Genomic DNA, 23,318 nt, shown 5'->3' with positions numbered 1-23,318 from the left:
TAAATTGATGTCCTTGTGCACAGAGTTTAGGTGGGGCAGGGTGAGGCTGCATGACTTGTATGGGCTGAGGGTGGGTATAACCTGGTTATGAAGGTAAGTGCCAGCAGCCTTTATGTGCTGGTGACTGCCTGCATGGGGCAAGTACTGGGAGGTAAGGTTCAGGAGGGGCAGGGCAAGACTGCACTTGCACATGAAAGGTAGGTTGGGTTGTACTTGGGGTGAGGTTGTGCAGCAGTTAAGCACCAGAGGGGTTGTGGCACAGGGGTGCTTGGAACGTGGGGAGTGGAGGCAAGTGTGTGCAGTGTGGGATGAGTCACATGTCATGGGGCTGTGCTGGTGAGTGTAGTGCATTCAAGGAATGTGGCTTGGCTTACTTCTTATTCCCTGTCTCCCTGTCTGTGCCCTTCTGATGGCTCTGGGCTTCCACCTTAGGCTGTTTGCACCAACCAGACAGTCTCTGGTTCTCTGCTTCTCAGTTCCTTAGCTTTTGCAAACAAGGAAGCCCTGTGTAGTAGACTCTCCCAGGTCACTTACATGCTGGAATCACCATCTCAGTTGCTCTTTCATCTCTTTAGCTGTTCCATTTTAAGCAGGGCTGAACATGATCTAGAAGATTATGCATTAGTTTACTTTGTAACTAGCATGAAACTGCTTATTTATAGTAGATATTAGCTACAGTAAAGAATCCCTCTTAAGACCACAACTATGACTTACGACAAGGTGTACAGTCATTACCTTATAACTTTTAGTATCCAGAGATTTTAAAAAGTGCACTCTCAACTAAGATAAACCTAAGTCTACCAATACCAGTGAATAGTTTTCAAGATTTCACATAAATAAAAGAACCTCTTTTTCTATTGTGAATTAGATTTCTACCTATTCTAAAGTGATGGAGCAGGAGTGGGGGGAGTGGATGCAATTTTTGGCAACAAATATGTTTCTAACAGTTGGAAGCCTGATATACATGGCTATAAAATGTATCTTTTACATAAGGAAAACATGCTTACTAAATGTATGTAGCACTTTTCAGGCACTTGACCTCATTTGGTAGTTAGGTTCATGTTCAGATGTTTATTTAATGGAAAACATTAAATTATATAGTTACTTCAAGCTATGTTCCCACAGAACATCTGTCTTCCGTAAGTTAAACTTTTTCCTGCCAAAATTGAATACTGATGCCATATATTCAATTCAGAGTAAAAATTGTATAGATTAAAGTTAATAGATTGAATCTCTCAATTTTAGGATTTTTCACCATAAATTTTTTGTTAAGCCTTTGTTGCTTATCATCTGTTTGAACACAGAGAAAAGGTTTGAAAACTATGAAAAGTTATATCCAAGTGACACTAGAAAAATCTGAAGCTGTTGGTCACACTTACTTCAATCACTTGTACTGTTTATGGAAATATGCCTATAATTTTGCTGTTATACTGCTTAAAAGTCGTATTTTCCCATAGTAAATGTGTTCCTAGTTCATCTTATACAATTCAATAAGTACACATTTTAATGAGCCCAAAAGAGCATTATGAATTTTCTATTTTTTCTCCATAAGTATACAGGAAAACCGCTATATTAAGGTCTGACTATAAAACTAGGTTTGGGGCCCATGCCAAAGGATAGGATTCAAAAATCAGACTATCAAATTCTATCCTGAAATAAAAATATATGGAACATTCCAGCATAGATGTTGCAGGCTCCATTTTTTTCCTTAAATACTAAACATGTACTTTAAGTATGCTGATATAAGGAATTTTTGGTTTGTATGTATCACTGTATTACCATTTGGGAAATTTTGCAATATACTATTAGACAATTAGTATTAAAATGATGAAACTTCAGCTTTTAGCACAAACAGCCCTGAGAACAATGCATTTAAATTACAGCTCAACCAGAAACAATCTAGTTGAGAAATGTTAAAATACAAAAAGCGAATTCTGTAAAGTTGTAAGCTAAAGAAAAAAGTTACCAACATTTGAGGCACCACAAGACTACAGTACTTTTTTAAGAGTTAGAAGGACTTTGGAAAAATGGAACAAACATATAAAGCTATGTGTGTCCAGGCACACACTCATATTGTGCAATAATGAAAAACTGTCCTAAAATGTTATGGCCAAGATATTTTATTGTGGCATCTCTTATAAAAGATGATATCCTCTAGCTGCAGAAGAGTTTTGGTAAATAATATAAAGCATTGGCACCAAAGTTTGTACCAGAAATGGAAAGAGTCAAAAGCTTAGTTAACGACAATTTCTTCAAGTGACTGGCAGCCTTTGGAGGGGAGTATAAAAGAAACACCATAATTATCTTTATGATGCAAATGCTAGGTCAAAGTGACTTAATTCTTGTATTTCAATGATTTCATCTATTTCAAAGAGCATTCAACTTTGTAGAAAATAAGGTGCAACAACATCTGTCACAATAGAAATAAAATATTGAACAAGAAAGAAACATGTTCTGTTAATATAATACTTTATATAAAGTGGTGAAAGCCTTGCAAATAAAAATGGCATGTCACTATGCAATCTATCAATATGATATTCTACATTATATACATGGTAATTTGAGATATTTAACATTTGCTGCAAATAAAGTACAACAACATTTAACACTTCTCTGATATCATCAAAAAAGAATGAAGTCAATTCTGTTCTATGTTTAAAAATTTGTGTTCCCTGTTTCTTTTTAATACAAGTTATAAAGCTTTGCTAAATGACATACTTTATTCTAGAGAAACATTTATTCTTATATGAAAATAAACAGTCCTATATATATAAAATCTATACTTATTATTGTAAGTCAGGAGAGTATTTGCACTGCATATAGTACTTTAAATGAAATATTTATGCATAAACAGCTTTTGCCTTTCAACATTTACAGATGGAGATGCATTGCTATAATTTGTACAGTCTTGCATTGCAAGTGAAAACATATTTATGTGAAGCTTGACAAGTTAGGAAGCAGAAGGTCATGCTAATCCAGAATTAATACTAACCCAGGACACTTGTAATGTTAACTGGGGCCATAAGAACATTGAGCAAGCAGCACAGACTTTTAACTTTCTCGAATTCCTGTGAGTAACAATGCCAACCATCAATAAGTAAGATATACATTAATGAGCACCAAAAAACAACACTATGAAGATATTTAAATAGAATACTGTAAAAAATGTTGCCTAATTCCTAACTGTGCCTTAGATAGGCAAAAGATAAAATATTACACTAAAAACAATTTACTATAACCTCAGTATTTCTTGTGTTTTACAATTCTACCCTCTGCACTTCTCTTAATTAAAGTATCTTACTCTTCTAAGTGAGTTTGGCAAGGGCAGTATCAAAATTTAAAGGTATGCACAAGGTAATCAGCTAAAACCGTGGTAGCTTCTGCTCCTGATGTTATTTTGAGTCTCAGGTTAGATCAGTTACTGCATCACATGTATTTTTCTTAGGATAATAGGAGCAAAGACCTTTTAGAAGTCAAGGCATGATGGGAGAGGTCTGAATCTCAATCTTTGATAATCAAGGCATTTCCCAAAGCGTGATTTTGTTCTAAATTTTCCTCCAGTGTAATGACTGTTATTGTAACAATGTCTAGAATTCTAGAAATAAGATACATATGCTCTCAAAGGCTAAACAAATTCAAGTGTCATCTAAAATACCTTTTAAACAACTACTGCTTTATACTAGTAACTGAAGTCTCATGACAGTCAAAATAAAATACATGTATGTCTTAAAATAAATTAAATAATAGTTATCACATAAAGTAACACTTTCCCACAATTCACTTTCATTTGATTTTGATAAAAAAGATGTACATAAAATTTGACAAACTTTCTAAATCAACTTAAAAGAATTTCCAGTTTTTTTGTCTGACAAAAATCTACTTGAAAATGGTTGGAAAGAGGAAAAAATGGTTGGAAAGGAGAGATTAATGTTAAATACCAACATTAATTCAATAAGTCTGAAAAAAAATGCTACAAAGTGTCCTATAAAATAGGTTGCCCTAAATTCAGAGAGAGAAAGGTGAAGGGGATGTGGGTAGGGAGAAGGAAAAAAGCAGAAAACAAAAGTTAAAAACAAAAACATACACAACTGAAAGGCAACTTTTATTTCTTATGTTGATTACTAAAACCACCATATAAGGTTCAGCAGGGAATATTAGGACTGAGGTAATACAAGTGGTTGCACATGGCCACCAATTTTTGATAACATGATTTTTGTTATTTTAAGGATTTATGCTTGCAACAAACAGGTTGAAAGGGTGACATTTCCAATCCAATATTTATTCTATGATATTATATCTGAAATTAATAAGGAAATAGATCAACTTATATGTGGTACTTCAATACTATGAGATGCTACTTTATTTAGTTTAAAGCCCTGGTTTATTTATAATTTAACTAAAATTCAGGAGTGATTTGCTCAGACAAAGCACATTTCACTTGCGAAGCTATCTTGTCTGTTTCATGGGCTTACACACTGAAAAACACAGAAGTGTTATAGGAAAGACACTTGCAAATTAAAAAAAAATTGTTAATCTTGATTATTTTTAAACTACCAACTACTGCAAACTGACCCAGCACAATTTCAAAACAATTAAAAAAGAAATGAGGTTGTTTATGAAGGCCTTCACTTTGGTGACAACTTAACTAAACTTTAGATGTGTAGTTGATCAAGACATAAACAGTTTGATCATGCCTGATGCTTCCATTTATTTGCAGGGTTTTATGGTTACAGCATATTCTTCACTCATTGCACACATGACAGACACCTGTACATCTTCACTTGGGGTTGTATTTTCCTTCTCTTTACCCAGTTCACCCTCTCAAAGCTTAAGATCTTCACAAACCTCACCAGATTCTGTCATCAGGGAAAGGTCACCATGCAGAATGCATATCAGCTGATAAAAATTCCTTTTAATATTTGGAACATCCAGGTTGTGAGTAGAAGGGAAAATATTTTTGTATTTTTTGCCCATAAAAATATTAATTCCATCAAGGTGACTCTTGGTATGATTGTGCTTTCCAGTTTTGGAAGTTGACATCTCCACTATTTTGCATGGTCCTCCTTTAAGCACCAATAAACTGTTTTTGTGCAGGGCTGAACACTGCATAGGATAAGTGCTGGAAGCACCAGCATCTCCAGTTGTGAAATCATGTTCACCCACCATGGTGGGTTGCGGAGATAGTAGCTTTCTGAGGAAACTTTCATCAGGGAAAGAGTGCCCTTCACCTGCACAGCAGGGCCTGTCCCCTGCAGCTGTGGTGGTGGCATCACTGGGGGTGGCCATGGCAGTTACAAGAGTGCAATCTTAAAAATAGTACTTCATACCCAGGGCAAGAATCAGATGAAGAAGAGCTGAAAAAACCTGATCAGTCGAACACAGGCAAATTTAAAGATCTGGAATAATTTGAACACTTCAAAGAAGAAACTTAACACAAGCCCCCAAAAATAAAACCCTAGGAAAACAAGTGACCTGCCCTACAACAAATATTAAAGGGAGCTCCACTGACTGAAAAAACAAGAGAGGGAAATCTGGAGGAGGGTACAGAACTGAAGAATATTAACAAGGATAACTTAAAGGACAAAACGTGAGAGAGGCAAAAGAATATATAAATCTGACAAAAGCTATAGGTAAAGAAGGTAGGCTCGAGAATTGCTTTTATAGTAATAATTTTCAATGTAAAGGGACTAAACTCACTAATTTGAAGACACAGACTGACAGAATGGATTATTAATATGATCTCTATATGTTGCTCATTAGAGACTTACTTTAGACCCAAGGATACAAATGGATTGAAAGTGAAAGGATGGAAACAGATGCTCTGTGCAAGCTGTAACCAAAAGAAAGAATGAGTAACTATAATAATATTAGATAAAATAGATTTTAAATGTTACAATATTAAAAGAGACAAGATTTTTATATTAGTTGTTAAAACATTTGTACTTTATATATTTTCTCTAAATCAAAAGCTTGAAAATGTCTAGTAACATAGGTCATTACTACAGCAAAGCTGATATTTCTAATAACTTTCTACTTAATATTTTGAAGATATACAAAGATGTAATAACTAATCAAATGGTATTTGTTAGTATTTAATATTTAAAATTTAAGAAATTTTGATATCTGTATCAGCAGATTTTTTCCTTGTGTGCTTTAAGTTTAAATTGGTTTATGAAACTAACTGTACAAACACAGGTTTTACAATGATTATTTAGATACTGCATTTAATATGCCTATGGATAAGTTAACTAAGATATTCATTTTTTGGTGGTCAGATCTTTATATGCTAACTGTAATCACATTTATGTATTTTTTATATTTTCCTGAAATCAAAAACTTGAAAACCTTCAGTAACATGTCATTACTAAGAAAGAAGATAAAAAAATTAAAACATGAATAAAATCCTAGGCAAAATAGAGAAACTGATCCTTAGAATGAAGTCTTCAAGATAATCACATGCCTAGACAGGAGAAAAAAATTACATGCCATACTAAAAAAACAGGAAGATATGGCCTAATCAAAGGAACACATTAAAGCTCTAGAAGAGCCAGAATTTGGGACAACTAATCAAAGCTATTGAAATAAATATCCTAAATCAATTCAAGGAGATGAAGGAAAATATGCATAAGGAGATAAAGGATATTAAGAATACATTGGGTGAACATAAAGAAGGATATCATAGTATGAAAAGAAGCATAACAGAACTAATTGAAATGAACACACAATAAAAAATTGAAAATTCACTAAAAGTATACAATAGCAGTTTTGAACAGGCAGAAGAATCAGTTTAAAAAGAAAAGCTAGAACAATTGAAATGTGAAACAGAAGAACAGATAGAAAAATGAATGGAAACAAATGTAGCAGGATCTCAGGGAATTGAATGTCAGAACCAAGCAAACAGACATGCATGCTGTGGTGATATGAGACTGTCATGTATCACAGAAAAAGCCATGTTCTCTTAATCCTTCTTGTAGATATAAACTTATTGTGGGTGGAACCATTTGCTTAAATTATTTCAATTAAGATGTGACCCACCCCATTCAAGTTGAGACTTAATCATTTTACTGGAGTCCTTTATGAGCCAATAAAGGACAGGAAAAGGTGAGAAATCTTAGAGAGAAAAGTTCCTAGAGAGAAGGACACACCTGCAGAAAAGCTGAGAGAGCCAGAAAGCCAAAAGCTGAAGGCAACAAACCCAAGACAAAAGGACCAGCTGATGCTGGCCATGTGACCTTCTATGTAACAGAGATGACCCAGATGCCAACAGTCTTCTTCAGAAAATGTATTCCCCTGTTGATGCCTTAATTTGGAAATTTCATGGTCTCATAATTGTAACCTGTAAGCCCATAAAACCCCGTTGTTAAAAGCCAGTCCATCCCCCAGGGATGAGTCTGGCCCTGGCACTGTAAGATCAACAATGCAACCCTGACCAAAAATGGGGAAAGAAGCATAACAAATAAGGTACCAGTGGCTGAAAGAGTTCAGATAGAGTTGAGAAGCTACTCCAGAGGTCACTGTTATGCAAGCTTCAGTTAGACATTGTTACTATCATAACTTACCAAGCCCCAACCAAAATCATTCCTGTCAATCCTAAAGAATTCCTAAGGCATTATATAAGGTTCTAAAAAGGTTTCATGCACGAGGGTAACTTTCCAGAAACCTACAAGCCCAGATGGGTCCCTGGACCAGATAAATCCTGTATTAGCTAGGGTTCTCTAGAGAACAGAATCACCAGAAAATATCCATAGATATAGGATTTATAAAAGTGTCTCACATAACTTTTGAGGAACATACAGTCCAAAATCTGTAGGGCAGGTTGTGAAGCTGATGATCTGATGAAGGGTCTGGACAAACTCCACAGGAGAGGCTCACCATTGAAGCAGGAAGAAAGACTGTCTCTTCTGAATTCTCCTTAAAAGCCTTCCAGTTATTAGATTAAACATCATCCGTTGCAGAAGACTCTCCACTTGGCTAATTACAAATGCAACCAGCTGTGGATGCAGCTGATGTTATCATGATTTAATTCTATGAAATGTCTTCATAGTAATAGGTAGGCCAGCACTTGCCCAACCAGACAAATGGGCACCACCTGGCCAAGGTGACACATGAACCTGACCATGACAAGTCCTAAAATGCAGAGGGGCCAGCCTTTCCAGAACATCAGTCAGCACCATCCCCCATTCCATATTATTGACAGCCCCTTCCAACATGAAAATGTTAGAATGGGCATAGCCCAAATACCCCTAAAGAGTGAGAGAAAGATCAAAGGTGTGGTGGAGTACTACAAAGAAGTTTTGGTTTAACAAATGAACATGAGTGATAAATTAGTATATTGATATTTCCTTTAGTCTCCAGTATATCATAACAGCTAGAAATGAAAACCTAAAATTGTGAAATTGTAACCCATATCAAATTCTGAACTCTGTCATACAACCAGTTGTTGCAATGTACTTTGAAACCATTACTTTTTTGTATATAGGTTATTTTTCACAAAAAAGAAAAAAGATAAGAAAAGTGTAATAGAGAAGATATAATTTAACAGATGAATATGACTGCTGAATCAATATATTGATATTTCTTTTGTTCTCCAGTGTCTTGGAGCAGCTAGAAGAAAAATGAAAAATTGTGGGACAGTAACCCATACCAAATTTTAAAATCTGTTGTAAACTACTTGTTAACAGGTACTTAGAAATTTATTGTTTTTTGTATATATGTTATTTTTCCCAATAAAAAAAGTAAAAAAAAAAAAGCCAGTTCATTTCTGTTACATTGCATTTTGGCAGCTTTAGCAAACAAAAAAAATGTGTCATGGGGTGTCCCAGAAGTAGAAGAGAAGGGAAAGGGGAAGAAATAATATTTGAGAATATAATGGCCAAAACTTCCCAACTCACATGAAAGACATAAATAGTCATGTCCAAGCATGTATGTTTGAAGCACAATGTACTCCAAACAGAGTATATATAAATCTTGATAGACCTACACTGACACACACTAACCAGAATGTCAAAGGCCAAAGGTTAAGAGAGAATCCTGAAGGCAGCAGGAGATAAGTGATTCATCACATATGAAGGCTCTGCAATAAGATTAAGTGACCAATTCTCATCAGAAACCATGGAGGTGAGAAGGCAGTCATGTGATTTTAAGATACTGAAAGAGAAACTTCACCAGCCAAGAATTTTTTACCTAGGAACACTGTCTTTCAAAACTGAGAGAGAGTTTAAAATATTCACAGATAAACAGAAAGCTGAGAGAGTTTGTCAACAAGAAACCAGCTCTACAAGAAATACTAAAGGGGATTCTGCAAGCTGAAAGGAAACTTTCAGGGACAGAGGCTTGGAAGAGAGTGTAGAAATGGAGATATCAGTAAGAGTAACTAAAAGGGTAAAAAGAGAGGTTAAGTATCACATGTGATATAAAAACCAAAGGATAAAATGGTTGAATTACTGACTTTACAGTAATGAAATTGTATGTTAATGAATTAAATTCCTCATTAAAAAGCAGATTGCTAAAATCAATTAAAAGCATGCTCCATATATTTGCTGTCTACAAGAAACTCACCTTAAGCCCAAGAACATGAATAGGTTGAAAGCAAAAGGTTGGAGAAACTTACTCTATGCAAACAGTAAACAAAATAAGCTGAGGAAGCTATACTAATATCAGACAAAATACACTCTAAATACAAAATTATTATAAAGGACAAAGAAGAACACTATATATTAACAAAAGGGGCAATCCACCAAGAAGAAATAACAATCATAAATATTACATAACTTATCAGGGTACCACACAACATAATGCAAATGCTGGCAAAACTGAAAGGAGAATAGATGTCTGTACAATAAGAGTTGGATAATTCAATATCCCACTCTAATCAATAGAGAGAACATCTAGACAGAGGATCAGTTATGAACTAGAGGAACTGAATAATGCATTAAATAAACTAGAGCTAACAAACATAACATTGTACCCCAAAGCAGCAGACTCCAGGGTGTAAGTGACCTGGGTGAGTCTTCTGCACCACATAGGGATGCCCTGGCTGCAAAACTGAGGAACTGAGAAGCAGAGAACCAGAAACCATCCAACGGGTGCAAACAGCTTAATGGAAGCCTGGAGCCCTCGGAAGTGCATGGATAGAGAGACAGGGACTAGAAAGAAAGCCAAGCCACAATTCTTGAATATGCTACCCTCATCAGTGAGCTTGCAACCCATGACTCACTCCACACCCCACAAAACTGAATGCTATCTTCCAGCCCCCTCCTCATGCTCCAAGCACTCCAGCTCCACCTAACATTCTGCATGTACTCACCCCATGCATGTGCACACCTGCCCCAGCTCTATCCACCTCTCCTGCAAAAATGCAGTCATGCCTGCCTTACGCGAGCCCTACGTACCAGTCCCTGCCCCCTGCAGGCATTCACAAGTACATAAAGGATGTGGGCCTTTAACTCCATACCCAAGATACATGCACTCCCAGCCCATACAGTCCTGCAACCCCACCCCAACTGCCCAAGCTCTGCACATGCATACATCACATTATGGCCCTCCAAGATCTGCACATGTGCATGGGCCCCAATTATGCCCCCCAGCTTTGGGCAAATACTGACCTGTGCAGCTGGGCCACATCCACCCCCAGCCCACACAGGCTTAATGATGACCCACTACCCCAGTGATAGATGTTTCAACAATAATAGTAGGCAACTTCAATACACCACACTCCTCCATAGATAGAACAACCAGACAGAGTATCAATAAGGAAATAAAGAAATTAAACAACTTGATAAATGAATTACACCTAGCAGACATATATAGGTCATTACACCCCAAAACACCAGGGGCACAAAACAGGTCTTTATTAATTTAAAACACTGAAATTATTCAAGGCACTTTCTCTAATAACAATGTAATGAAGCTGTATATCAATAGCCACCAAAGAATGATAACTTTCACAAATATATGGAGATTACATAGCACACTAGTAAACAACCAGGGGGTCAAAGAAGAAATTGCTAGAGAAATCAGTAGCTTTACCTGGAGACAAATGAAAACAAGAATACAACATATCAGGATTTGCGGGATGTAGCAAAGGCTGTGCAGAGAGGGGAAATTATTGTCTTAAATGCCTATATTAAAAAAGCAAAAAAAAGAGGGTGCATGTTTGGTTCAGTGGGAGAACACTCGCCTTCCATGTGGGAGACCCAGGCTCGGTTCACAGACCATGCACCCCAATAAATAACAAGAAAGAGCAAAAATGCCTATATTAAAAAACAAGAAAGAGCAAAAATTAAGGCTTAACTGCTCACCTGGAGGAACTTAAGAAAGAAAAGCTAACTGACACAAAAGCAAACAGAAGAAGAGATATAACAAAGATTAAAGCAAAGGTAAATACATGAGAGAATAAAAGAACAACAGAAAGAATCAATAAAACAAAAACTTGTTTGAGAAATCAACAAAATTGATGGGCCACTACAAGACTGAAAGAGAAAAAAAGAGAGAAGATGCAAATAAATAAAATCAGAAATGAGATGGGTGCATTACTACAGACCCTGAAGAAATGAAAGAAATCATAAGACAATACTGTGAAAAACTATACACCAACGAACTAGACAACTTAGACGAAATGGACAAATTCCTGGAAACACACTAACAACCTACCATATCTCAGGAAGAAATGGAAGATCTCAACAATCTAATCACAAGTAAACAGATTCATCAGTCATCAAAAAATCTTCTACAAAGGAAAATCCAGGGCCAAATGACTTCACAGGGAAATTTTATCAAACATTCCAGAAAGAACTAACACCAATCCTGCTCAAGTTTTTCCAAAACAATTGAGGAAAAAGGAACACTACCTAACTCATTTTATAAAGTTAATATCATTTTAATACCAAAACCAGGTAAAGATGCTATAAGAATGGAAAACTACAGGCCAATCTCCTTAATGAACATAGATGCAAAAATTCTCAACAAAATAATAGCAAATTGAATCCAACAACAAAATAAAAGAATAATACACCATGACCAAGAGGGTCATGAAGCTTATGTATGTAGTGGAGAACTTCAGTCTACCTACAGGTATGCCTAAGAGTTACTTCTGGAGGACTGCTATTCTTGCTGAGATGTGATCTTTTTCTCTCTAAGCCCAACTCTGTTAGTGAAATCATTGTGCTCCCCCTATCCAGGGGTTAAAGTCTAACTGGTCATGTGGGAGATGACTACAGGATGAGTCCAGCCCTGGCACCAGGGGATCAACATTCCATCCTGAACAAAAGGAGGAAAAGAAGTGTAACTAAAAAAGTATCAGTGGCTGAAAGAGTTCAAATAGAATTGAGAGGCTACTCTGGAGGTCACTCATCCAAGCTTCAGTTGGACATTGCTGCTTACCATAATTTACCAAACCCAAATCAAAATCATTCCAGCCAATCCCAAAGAACACTGAGGGCTATATATAAGATTATACAAAGGTTCCATGCACTTGGTAACTTTCCAGAAATTTACAATGTCCAGAGGGTTCCCTGGACCAGATGATTCCTGAAACCTATAGGCCCCAGCCTCTCCAGAATATCAACTGGTACCATCTTCCTACCCCATATTATCAATAGCCCCTTCAAACATGAAAAAGTTAGAGTAGCCATAACCCAAATACCCCTAAAGAGTGGGATAGAAAGATCACAGGTGGTGGTGGAGTTATACAAAGAGAATGTAGGGTTTAACAAATGAATATGGTTACTGAATCATTAAATTTATATTTCTTTTAGTCTCCAGAGCCTTAGAGTAGCTAGAGATAAAAGCCTGAAATTGTGGAATTGTATCCCATACTAAACTATGAAATCTGTTCTATAACTAATTGTTGTGGTGTGCTTTGAAATTTAGTGCTTTTTTTGTATATTTCATTTTTCACAAAAAATTTAAAAAGTCAATTGTAATGATAAAAAAAGTATTTATTCCTTCTAGTCTCCTATATTCTGGAGCAGCTAGAAGAGAAAATCTGAGAGGATGGTATGGTACCCCCACGAAAAACTCTGGGATCTTAACTACTTGTGAAGAGTGCTTTGAAAACTACTGCTTTTTTTCTTAGCTTTGCATATATATTATATTTTACAAAAAATAACTTAAGAAAATCAATTAGCCATAGATACAAGGGCATCCATTTTTGAACTCTCAATTTGATTCCGTTGGTCTATGCATCTATCCTTGTGCTAGCACCATGATGGTTTGACGACTGTAGTTTTCTAATAAGCTTTAAATTTAGGAACTGTGAGTCCTCCAACTTCACTCTTTTTTCAGGATGGATTTAGTTATTCAGGGCCCCTTAAAAAGGTGATGTTGGCCTCATATAGTGAGTTAGGGATGTTTCCTCCCCTTCTATTTTTGTAAGAGTTTGAGCAGAATTAGAATTAATTTTTCATGGAATGTTTGGTAAAGTTCACCCACGAAGCTATCTGGTCCTTGGTTTTACTTTGTTGGGAAAGCTTTGATTATTACTTCAGACTTCTTATTGTAATTGATCTTTCGATATCTTCTGTTTCTTCCAGAGTCTGTGCAGGTTCTTTGCATGTTTCTAGGAATTTGCTTTTTTTTCATCTAGGTTGTCAAATTTGTTGTCAAATATTTGTTCATGGTGTTCCTTTATGATGACTTTTATTCTGTGGAGTGAATAGTAATGCTCTCCCCTCATTAAAAATTTAATTTACTTATATCTTGCTTCTTTATTTCAATTTCAGTCTAGCAAAAGGTTTCCCAATTTTGTTGAACTTTTCAAAGGATCAATCTTTGGTTTTTATAGTGTTCTCTATTGTTTTCTATACCCTATTTCATTTATTTCTGCTGTAATCTTCATATATTATTTTCCTTCTTCTTGCTTTGGATTTAGTTTGCTCTTCATATCCTAGTTTCTCCAGGTATGCAGTTAGGTGTTTGATTTTAATTTTTTTATTTTTTAATGTAAGCAATTAAGGCTACAAATTTCTTTTTGAGCACAGACTTCACTGCATCCAATAAGTTTGTATATGTGAAGTTCTCATTTTAATTCATCTCAACTTATTTACTGATATTCCTTGTGATTTCCTCTTTGAGCCATTAATTTTTAAGAATGTGTTATTTACCTTCCATATATTTGTGAATTTTCCAGTTCCCCACCTCTTATTGATTTTCAGCTCCTTTCCATTTTGGTCAGGAAAGATGCTTTGTATAATTTCAATCTTCTTAAATTTGAGATTATGACACATTGTGTGGTTTATTCTGGAAAGTGATTCTTGTGCCTTTGATAAGAATGTCTCTTCTGTTGAAGTTCAATGCTATGTACATACTTATTACATCTAGTTCATTTGTTATATTTTTCAAGTTTTTTTCCTTATTAATATTTGGTCTAGATGTTCTATTGATGAAAGTATTTGGGGGCTCTATAGTTTGATGAGTAAATATTTATGACTGGTTTTCTTCTTGGAAAACTGACCCTTTTATTAATTCATAGTGTCAATTTTTGTCTCTTTTAAAAGTTTTTCACTTAATGTATCTTTTGTCCATTATTAGTATAGCTACAAAAGCTCTGTTTTTATTATTATTTACATTGACTATTGTGATGGATAGCTTCATGTGTCACCTTGGTCAGGTAATGGTGTCCAGTTGTCTGGTTAAGCAAGCACTGGACTGTAACTATGAGGATATTTTGTGGAGCTAAATCATCAGTAAGTTGATTGCATCTATGACTGATTACATCTAAAATCATTTAAGGAGGGTGTCTTCAGTGATGAGAGACATATCATCTAATCAGTTGAAGGTTTCAAAAGGATAACTGATGATTTCAGCAGTTAGAAGAGAACTTTCATCTCTACTTCAGCCAACCAGCTTTTACTGAGGAGTTCATCAAAACTTTCATTGGAATTGCCAATTTGCAGTCTTCCCTATAGAATTTGGACTTGTGCATACCCACAGTTGTGTGAGACACTTATCATAAAATCTCATAATATTTACAGATCTCTCCTGTTGTTCTGTTGCCCTAGAGAACCCTGACTAATACAATGATCTTTTCTCATCCATTTGGTTTCAACTTATTTATGGCTTTGTGTCTCAGGTGAGGCTCTTGTAAACAACATATAGTTGGGTCATAGTATTTTATCCATTATGCCAACATGTGGCTTTTAATTAGGGAGCTTAATCCACTAATATTCAGTGTTATTATCTTCTTTCTCTCTCTTGTCCTTTATTGTAACACTATTTTATGTATGGTTGACCTTTTGTGATGTACTTGATTGATTTCTTTCTCATTTATGTTTCCATATGTTGAAAACACTTTTTGCAGTTCTCCTGAGGTTTGTATTGCACAACCAACATCCATAAACTTCTAATTTGAAAAGATAGCAACTTTACTTCAATAGCATACACATTTCTGCTCTCATATCCCTCTATTTACCCTCTTTATGTTGTTGATGTCCCACATTGTCTCTTTATATTTTGTGAAGCCACAATGACAAAATATGACTTTTTCTTATTCAATTGTATTTTCTTATAGTAATTAAAGAGTAGAATTATATACTGAGCATACCATACGTGCTGATTTGAAAGGGTGATGTACCAAAAAAAAAGCCATGTTTTAATCCTGATCCATTTTGTAAGGGTAGACTTCTCTTTTGATCCCTGTTCATTGCTACAGTTTGGGAATGATTAGGTTATCTCCACGGAGACATGACTCACCCAATTTTTTATTTGAAACTTGATTAGATGGAGACATGACCCCACCCATTCCATGTGGGTCTTGATTAGTTTACTGGAATATTTTAAAAGAGGAAGCATTTTGGAGAGAGTCCCTTTTTTGAGAATGATGAGAGAGCCACAAAGCAGCATCCACCAGCCAGCAACCTTTGTATGTGAAGAAGGAGAATACCCCTGGAGGAGTTTCATGAAGCAAGAGGCCTGGAGAGAAAGCTGGCAGAGGTTGCCATGTTCATCATGTGCCTTTCCAGTTGAGAGAGAAAACTTGAGCTTCATCAGCCTTTCTTGAGTGAATGAAACTTCTTGTTGGTGCCTTAATTTAGACATTTTTATAGACTTGGACATTTTCATGGCTGTAGAATTGTACACTTGTAACTTGTTAAATTCCACTTTTAAAAAACCATTCTGTTTCTGGTATATTACATTCCAGCAGCTAGCAAATTATACCACCATATTATTTACTTTCATGTTAAGGTTTCCTTCCCTTGGAGGCATATTGAATCAGTGTGCAAAAATCCTTTTTTGTTTAGGTGATTCAGCAATCAAAGACTGACCTGAATGTGTGCACCACTTGCCAAAAGTTCTGCTGCAATCTCTTATTTCTTGTGGGACCTTTTGTATGCACATGCTCAAAACTATCTTGTATTCCACCCTGGGTCTCTGTCAACTCGTGTGAGTGGCTCTATGATCTGCATCTGCAGCAGGAGGTACCTGAGCAGTATCACCTCTCTATGACTCAAACAATGCAGGACTGAGTGATGAGGAGGGGTCCAGACTTGCAAGTAGTTCACTTAACTTTGGGTGTATTTTTTTCTTTTTCTTTGATTCTTCATTTGTGGAGTCCACCTCCAGTCTCTATAGTCTTCCAGCATATCAAGCAACTGGGATTTGTTCACTTATTTGTTGTTTCAGAGGGAAGAATTTTCCAAGGGACTTTTTACATCACCTTGTTTAAATATCATGTTCTCATTCTTTTATCTTAACTGCCAGGTATTACATTACAGAGATGTACCATAGTGTATATAAATGTATTATTTGGTTATTTCCAGACCTTATTACACAAAATGTAAATATATGATGTGATATTTTCTTTATCAAGTTGTTGCAGTGAGAATCTTCAGGAATCTTTCCCCCAAAGAAGATTGGAACTACCAGAAAAGAATGGCAGCAACTTCTTTGGCAAAGCTCTAGTAAACAGTTAAAGGTTTGCAGTAATATGATAGGCACCAAATCAAGAAAAAAAACCATGATGAAATGGGTGCCCTGGCTGGCCTTTCCCCAGCCTATCACAGGTGAGGCTGAGAGCCATTCTGCACTTCAAGTATAGGTCCCTGGTTCTAGTTCTGGAGCAAAGTAACCCTCATACATGAATGTCTGGATGCTGTTCCTGCTAGTGGCCTGAGGGGCTGAACTAGGAATTTTGAAATATACTTACCATGCAGAACTTACCCTACATGTAAAAGGAAGCTCATGGAGCTATCCTTTAGAGTGCTGTGGGAGAACATTCAAGCCACGGCTTTCTATAGCAAGGGAACTCTTGCTGAAGGTTATAGAGTGCAGTGCTTGGGACCATGAGAAAAGTATTTCAGAGGTAAGAGGATACATTCATATATGTTTAAATGAGAGACTTCTGAAGGCCATTTTACATGCTATATTAGTTTTTTAAATACTGCTGGAATGCAATCTACCTGAAATGGGTTGGCTTTTATAAAGGGAATTTATTAAGTTACAACTTTACAGTTCTAAGGTCATTTAAATATCTACACTAAGGCATCCAGAGAAAGATATTCAGGAAGAAAGTCTCATTGCATCCTAACGCCTCTGCCAGCTGAGAAGACAAAGATATGGCATCTGTTGGTTCTTTGGGCTTCTGATTTCACACTGCATCTCCAGGGATGTTTTCTTTCTGCTCTCCAAATGTCTCTGTCTATGTCAGCTCTGAAGCAACTCCAAAAGGTTTCCCCTTTTATAGGGCTCCAGGAAACTGAACAGGACCTACCTTGAATGGGAAGAGTCACACCCCCTTCTAATCAAAAGGTCACACTCACAAGCAGGCATGTCACATCTTCATGGAAACAATTTAATCAAAATTTCCACCCTACAATATTAAATCAGGATTAAAGGACCTTCCTTTCTGGGATACACAATACTTTCAAACTGGCACACTCCACCTTCTGGACCCCAAAATGACATGTTCTTTCCAGACACAAAATACGTTCATTTCATTACAATATCACAAAGCTCTAAAGCATTATAATAACAATATAAATGCAAAAAATTCAAAACATTACAAAATCTCATCAAAATCGGATACCGGGATGTCTGTCTTAAGGCAAAAAAAAAAAATTCTCTTCTGGCTGTGGACCTATGAAACTCAGAATAAGATATCTGCTGAGAAAGCACGTGGCTGGTGTCCTCTGGTCCTTTGGCTTCTGGTTTCAGCTTCCCTGGGGGTGATTTTTACTGCATCTCCAAATGTCTCTGTCTGTGTTATCTCTGAAGCAACTCCAAAATATTTCCCTTTAAAGAATTCCAGTAAACTAATCAAGGCCTACCTGAAATGGGCAGAATCACATCTCCATCTAATCAAAAGACCACACCTCTCCATGGAAGTAATTGAGTCAAAAGGTTCACACCCACACGAGTTTCTGGGGTATACCACACTTTCAAACCAGCACACATGCCTAAGACAAATGGCGTGCACAGAAAAGATCAAGGAAACCCCTAAGCCTTGGCTTCCAGAGAGTCTCTAAAGTCTTCATATGGATAAACTCTGAAAGAGAGCACTTGCACATGATAATGTACAAGGACTGGAAAAGATGTTCCCTTTTATATTTTTAGCTCCTGGCATCCAAGTATATCTCTGTCATAACATTAGCTGGATACAAGCTTAAAGAACAGATTTTTCTGAGTCTAATTCCAATAGTAACAGAATAAAATATCAAAATGTCCAGGTTTCCTTCTTACATCCACATAATATTCCATTGTTTGTATATACAACAGTTTGTTTATCCACTCATCTGTTGAGCACATTTAGGTTGATTCCATCTTTGGTACTTGCAAATAATATCACTATGAATATTAGTGTGCACATGTGTGTTTGCATGTCTGCTTTCAGTTGTTTTGATGCATACCTAGTAACACAATCACCAGTTCTATATTTAGCTAATGGAAAAGTTTTGGAAATAGTTGGTGATAATGGTTGCATAACTTCAGGAGTATAATTAATGGTATAGAATTGTACACTTAAAAGTGTTTAAAAGCCATATTTTTGTGGTATATATTTTATCCCAATAAACTTTAAAAAATCACTAGCTTTCTTATAGATAAATAAAATCATTTAGAGAATATAATGTGAAAAATATATTTATAACCACAGAAAATCATAAAATAACTAAAAATAATTTAAAGAAATGTGGAAATCTATATAAACATTTTTTAATATTGAGGAATATTTCTAAAACATATATAAATGAAGATTATCATTTATTCTTGAATGAGAAATCAAAACACTATATAAATGTTAACTCTCCATAAATTAATACAAGAATTTAATGCTATCAAAACTAAAATCCTACTGGAATTATAATTTTCACTTGATTAAATAATTCTATGTTTGTTTGGAAAAGTCAGTATTGAGGAATAAACAACATAAAAGGAGAATGATAATGGACGATACCTTTCACAGGATATTAAAATGTAAAATAAACCTATAAAAATTGAAATGTTGTACCATCACAGGCAAACAGATACAAGTCAAAGTAATTGAATAATTACCTAGAGGTAATTATGTCCAGCAATAAATGTGCAATAGCTAATAAAATGCAAAGGAATGTACATCACAAAATCTTCAGAGAGAGCAGACAGTCCAGAAGATAGAAGGTACACTGAGAACCTCATTTGAATTTTACTTATTGCTGTGTGGACTAATAGTGCTCTATCTATTATTCATTAGCAGGTAGGGCAGTGGGAAAGGCTGTGAGAAAAGATGGTTAAAATAGAGGAAGTTTTCACCCAGTATCAACTTTAAGGCCTTCACATTCAATTAAGGCAAATCATCAAGACTTGGAGTCACCCTCTTCAAAGAAATAGTGTATACCCCTGACTAGAAAGAGTCAATCTGGGTAGAAGATATTATCAAAATCACAGAATGAAGAACGCAGCCCAGATCTATCTATTATTATTCCATCTGTTCTCTCTCTCTTCCATGCCCTGAGCCAGTCAAGTAGGAATATGTGGTATTCAGCCCTCAAAATTAAACTCTAAGCTAAATCAATATGTATCAAATAAGATATGAAGGAAACCAAGGATAATTTATCCATAATAAACTATGAAAATATACTTCAGAAAAATTGAAAGAAAAGCAAAAACAGAAAATAATCAATATAGAAAGAAAACACAACTCCAAAAAGAAATAAAAATTTCCAAAATGTTTTGTAGTCTGGTAGACTTTAAAGGAAAGGTAAACATAATGAAAGATGTAAAGCAAATGAAACCACAGACTGCCATGTGAAGGCAAATTGCAGACATTAGTACATAACTAAAAATTAAATTAAATACCTCAAGGCACAGAAAACACAAGGCTCCAAATGGCGTCAGCTTCAAGGAGGAAAAGCTTATGATAATATTGAATGCAAATTAAAAGGAAAATAGCTATAGAAATTAGAAGATCATAGCTATAGAAAACATAAAAATATAATAAAACATAAAGATAATTGTTGTCCCCAAAGTAGACAATTAAAAGTGAAGAAGAAAACAAATAGCTCAGAAAGAGGATTGAGTATTGGATTAAAGAAATGTAAATTCCTGTAAAGATGTAGAAATAGGATCTGCAGACCAGAAGGTACACAGTATTTTCATTAAAAAGTGACACATCAGAGGTCTGGGTTTGATTCCTGGTGCCTGTCCATGCAAAAAAAATTGACACAGAATTAACACAAATATGTACTTGTAAACTTCCTGAAATCAAAACATAAAGCATTCTATATTTTAAAAAATAGTTTATTCACACTTACAAAGTAAACTACACACCAAGGTAGAAAAAAATATATATCAACTGACCTCAGTCAACACAGCACCCTTCAATTTTCAGCATATCAAGGAGTAAAAGTGTCCCTTAAACATTTAAAGCCATCTAAGTTGTCATACAAGTTATAGGATAAACTAAATATATTTGCAGTCATTCAAGAATTTAGAGATATAACAGCCATGAGTATTTTTTAATTATCCAACAATGAAATCCTGCTGAACAAAAATGAAAGGACAAGTCAGCATAAGGACTAGTGGCAAATACCAAATCCATGGAAATATAGATCTAAGCCTACATGACTTTGAGATATATTGCAGTTTGTTGATATAATCATAAGAAATAGTTAATATGTGCTCTTTTCTTATTTTTCTCACCTTGAAGTCATAGATAATATTGGAGGTTTATAAATCAAGAACTAGATATTTCAAAATGTATTTAAATATTACTTGAAATCACTATAGAAACTAAAATTAATAAAATATCTCATTCAAAATCTGAGGAGACCTTTATATTTTTCTCTTATAATGATTTTCTTTCTATGCTTCCTTTTACAAAGAATTGCTTATCTTAGAAGTCAAATGCAGTGTTGATCATTCGGCATCCTTGGGAATGGGGGTCACCCATGGCATGACAGAAGGAGCCTGGAATTCTATATTTGACATTCCATTCACCAGGACTTAGTTGCCTTTCTGAACAAGAGACTGAGAAATATAGTCAAGGTTTTCAAATTTTTCACTGGCGGCAAACTCTCAACTTTCCATCCTGCCTATGTGCAGCCATAATGAGACAACTTGTAGCCAGAGGCTATTGGTCAAGGACTGAATCCATACCAGGCATATCTATAGAATACAGACTGAGAGGCTTTAATGATTTCTTTATTTTAATTGATAGCTAAAATATGGACTATTATGTAAAATGGAATGAATATCTATAGGGAAACATCTAGCAATTTTTCCCACACATTGTAACTGAAGAAAAAAATGGAAATAATGGATTTGAGAAAAAAATTTTCAAACTATAATTCAAGAGATTTTTCTAATATAAAATATTTGAAAATACATTTTTAAAAAGCAGAGTATATCCCAAGTTAAAATACGGCACAGAATGATTGACACTGCATTTTACATATAAGGCTTTTAAGATAAAAGAATATTTTGTACCACAAATCATAAAAAGATACTCATTTATGTGGAAAAAAATCAGGGTGACCTCAGATTTCTCCAAAGGAATGTTTGACAGAAGAAGATAGCAATATTCATAAAATCCTCAAGTAAAGAATATTAACTCAGCCAAACTACTATTGGCATACAAAACCAAAAGAAAAAAAGTGAACATACAAGAATTCATGGAATATAGTGTCACAAATTTTCCTCAAAAAATATTGGAATAATAGACTTCTGGGAAGATGGCTGACTAGAGTAGCTCAACATTAGCCCTACTCTACGGAAGAGTTAGAGAAGGAACAGGAGGGCAACTGAGGCAGAAATTCAGGAGTGTAGCTGACCTGGGACAGCCTTCTGCACCACATGTGGCAGCCCTGGTTGCAAAGGCCAAGAAACTGAGAGGCAGAAAGCTGGAGCCTGGTGTGGAGGTGAAGAGCCTCAGGGACTATAGGATGCATGGACTGGAGTACAGGTCTAGAAAGTAAGCCAGGCCACATTCCTTGGGCATGCTGCCCTTGCCAGAGCAGCCCCATGACTGGTGATTCACCCCACACCCCACGCAACTGAGCCCTCTTACCTGCTCCCATTCACCATGCTCTAGGCACCCCCACCCCACCAGATGCCTATGCATATACCTGCCCCACACCCCCACCTCAAGTGCATCCCAACCCACCTCTCCTGCCCTCCTCCTGAGCATTACCTTCCACTCCTTATTCCCTGCAGGCTGTTGCCAGAGCATAAGGGTTGTGAGCACTAACCTCCCCACCTAGATTACCCCTGCCACCCTACCATAGTGCCACACAGTCTTACCCTGCCCTCCCTGAGATCATCACATCAGTTTACGGCCCACACAAGTCCACACATGCACACGGGCCCCCAATCATGTCATTCAGTTCTGGGAATCGCACTTTACAGCAGTCCTAGAACTGAGCACATTCATAGCCCTCAGCCTCAATTCTTAGCTCTGAGTAGGTGCTGACTTGCACAGCTGGGTCACATCTGCCATCAATCAATGAAGGGATCATGTCGACCTGCTGCCACAGCTCTACACATGTGCACAAAGGGCCCTATTCATTAGACCAGTGTACACCAGGGTTACATCCCCCAGGCCAGTGCACCCACACAGCAACATCTTCCCTGGCTATTGGGCACCCATGTTCACAAGCACCAGAATAACATCCCCAACATGTGCCAATACCTGGCCTGAAGCAAATCACCATACAGAGTGCTCCACTGTGTGATCTGCTCCCTTCTCTATAACCATCCTGCAAACACAAAGCCTTACATTACTAAAAGAAATCAACTCACAAAGTAAATCAATCAAGATATTTACATGCCACGAAGACAGCAGAAGATCACTAACTATATCACAATACAGACAGATATAGCCCTACCTACTGACCAAATTAAAACACCAG

General features: G+C 36.1%; 1 pseudogene; it reads right to left on the bottom strand.

Annotated features, from left to right (window-relative positions):
* Positions 1 to 4,707: 4,707 nt before the first annotated feature.
* LOC143672194 (eukaryotic translation initiation factor 5A-2 pseudogene) lies at positions 4,708 to 5,166 on the bottom strand (annotated as a pseudogene).
* Between the last annotated feature and the right edge of the window lie 18,152 nt (positions 5,167 to 23,318).

This window comes from Tamandua tetradactyla, chromosome X (genome assembly GCF_023851605.1).
Source record: "Tamandua tetradactyla isolate mTamTet1 chromosome X, mTamTet1.pri, whole genome shotgun sequence".
In the NCBI taxonomy this organism is placed as follows: Eukaryota; Metazoa; Chordata; class Mammalia; order Pilosa; family Myrmecophagidae; genus Tamandua; species Tamandua tetradactyla.
The sequence above is the reverse complement of the archived record's forward strand: the minus strand, read 5'-3'. Positions and strand labels throughout refer to the sequence as shown.